Source organism: Apteryx mantelli, unplaced genomic scaffold, assembly GCF_036417845.1.
Source record: "Apteryx mantelli isolate bAptMan1 unplaced genomic scaffold, bAptMan1.hap1 HAP1_SCAFFOLD_142, whole genome shotgun sequence".
Classification (NCBI taxonomy): Eukaryota; Metazoa; Chordata; class Aves; order Apterygiformes; family Apterygidae; genus Apteryx; species Apteryx mantelli.
The window spans coordinates 187,501-190,000 of NW_027118497.1; the positions used below are offsets into that span (position 1 = coordinate 187,501).

Sequence of the window (2,500 nt, forward strand, 5' to 3'; positions counted from 1 at the left end):
CCGCCGCCGGTGCCCATCGCCGGGAGCCGGCCCCCCCCTGTCACCCGACGGCGATCCGCCGCCGCCGGGGCAGGGGAGGGTCGGGCCCGGGGGAGGGTCCGGCGGGGAGTGGGCGGCAGTGCGCGGGAGGGTCGGCGGGGCTTGCTCCCCCGGCGCCCGCGGGAGGAAGCGGCGGGCGGAGACGCGAGCGAGATGGCACCCCGGGTCGGGACGGGTGCCGACGGGTCGCCACCCCTAAGCGGTGGGGGGCGGACCCGCGGCGGGCTGCGGCGGAGCAGCCCGTCTTGCAGAGACGGCGAGGACAGGCGTTCCGGGATGGCGCGCGGGGCGGGCGCCGGGCGGCGGCGGACCCCGAGCGGGGGCCGTCGCGCCAGGCCACGCGAGGCGACGGGTCGTGCCCGAGCGGGCGGCCCAAACCACGGCTCTCCTCCCGGGCGCAGCTGCCGCCGGGCGCCGGGTTACTGAGGGAAACCCCGGGCCCCGGGAGGAGGACGAGGTCGTGGCGGCGGGTGTCGGGCGCACCCCGCGGGCGGACGCTCCGCCGAGGGGCGCCGGAGCCGGCTGGCGGGTGCCGGGTTTCCCCTCCGCGTCCCGTCTCGCTGCTGCCGCCGAGGCTGCCGCCGTCGCCGCGAGGCGGCGGCGGCCCGGCGGCGGGCGGCGGCGGGGGAGGCACCCCCGCGGGGATTTCAGGTCGTTTCCCTCACCCCAGGGCCAGGTACCTAGCGTCCGCGCTCCTCCTGCCCCCCCTCGGTGACCCACCCGTGTGGTCCCGTGTGCCAGCTCGCTCCTCCCGGGCGCTGCGCCGTGAGCGCCGCACCGGCCGTGCCCTCCCGCCCTTTCCGCTTTCCCTTTCTCTCCCCCCCCCCCACCGCTCCAGCCGCCCCGCGCCGTGCCGCGGGGACCGTGCTGCGAGCGGGCCGGGCGGGGGGGGGGGGCGGGGTGGCGGGAGGAGCGGAGGGCCTCCGGCCACCGCGGCCGCCGGTAGCCGCCCCGGGTAGGGATGGCCATGGGCCCCGGGCTCCGGGCCCGAGGGTTCTCGGCGGGAGAGCCGGGCGGGGGTTTAAAGACTCGGGCGGCCCGATGCGACCCGGGGGGCAGCCGGGTGTGCTGCCGGAGGGCCGGGGGGCCGGCGCGCGCGGGCGCCGTGCCCCCCCATGCCAGCCGGCGCGCCCCGCGCTCGCCCTGCGGGCAGCCGGGACGGAGAGGGGTACCCTGCCCCCTCTCTCCGCGGTCTGGTCTCGGCGGAGGGACGCCGCGCGGTCGGCTGGCGCCGGCCTGCCTCGAACGCGTGACCCCGGCGCGAGCGCGTGCTCTCGCCGGGACGGTGAGCCCCCACCCACCGCGGGTGGTGCGGACGCCGCGCCTCGGCGCGATCCGCTCTCCTCCCTGGCCGGGGCTCTCGGTCTGCCGCCGTGGCCGCTGGCGGCGGCGCCCTACCCGCCGGCACTCCGCCATCCGGCGCGCCTGCCTCGCTCTGCCCAACCCGGCTTCGCCGGGCGGCGGGCGGGCGGCAGGCGGGCGGCGGGGGCGGCCCCCCCCGTTCTCCGCGTGGAGACGGGGAGAGCGGGCGCCGTCCCCGTCCGTCCCGCCTTGCCCGCCCGCCCGCCGCCGGGCGTCTGTCCGCGGAAGGGACGGGAGAGCGCGTGGTGTCGTCCGGGAGGCTGTGTGTGCGCGCGCGCGGGCGTGGGCGCCGCCTCGGGGCCACGGCGGAGCCGGAGGCCGGCGAGGCGAGCGAGGAGCTGGGGAGCGCGGGGCCGGTGGGCCGCGGGCGCGCGGGCAGCGGCCGGTGCCGCTGCCGGTGGCGGCCGGGCTCCGACGCTGGGGGTCCGCGGGGAGCCGCCCCCTCCCCCAGCGTCCCCGAGGCAGGCGGCGCGGCCGGCGCGCTGCTCCCCGCCGGGCCGGGCCGAGCCTGGGCGCCTGGGCCGGACTCGAAGCGAGCAAAGGGTTGTCCCAGGTCGGGAGCGAGGGCTCCCCGCCCTTCTCGTTCGGGTTTTCCTTTTCCCTTTTTCCCCCCCCACTCTGTGCTCGTACGGTCAGCGGGGCGAGCCCCTCTCTCTGGCTCTCGGCCGTCCCTCGCTCAGCAGCCGGCGTCGGCGTGAGGAGGGAGGCGGAGCGGAGGGGGGGCCCTCAGGGGCTGCCGAAGGCTGCCCGGTCCCCCCGCGCGCGCGGCGGGGACCGAAACCGAGACAACTCTTAGCGGTGGATCACTCGGCTCGTGCGTCGATGAAGAACGCAGCTAGCTGCGAGAATTAATGTGAATTGCAGGACACATTGATCATCGACACTTCGAACGCACTTGCGGCCCCGGGTTCCTCCCGGGGCTACGCCTGTCTGAGCGTCGCTTGGCGGTCAATCGTCACCCCCGCTGTCGCGTTGGCGCAGCGGTGCCGCCCCTCGGGGGGGGCGCGTGGGGGGGCGGGGGAGGCGCGGCGGCGCCGGCGGCGGCGGTGCGCGGCGGCCTCGGCGGCGGAGAGTCGGCGGCGGAGCCGGGACCCCGGTG

At 79.6% G+C, this 2,500-nt stretch overlaps 1 non-coding gene across 1 annotated transcript; it reads left to right on the forward strand.

Annotated features, from left to right (window-relative positions):
* Window positions 1-2,188: 2,188 nt before the first annotated feature.
* Window positions 2,189-2,341, forward strand: LOC136995672 (5.8S ribosomal RNA). The gene has a single exon (XR_010887216.1). It is a non-coding gene; the product is annotated as a 5.8S ribosomal RNA (ribosomal RNA).
* The last annotated feature ends 159 nt before the right edge of the window (window positions 2,342-2,500 follow it).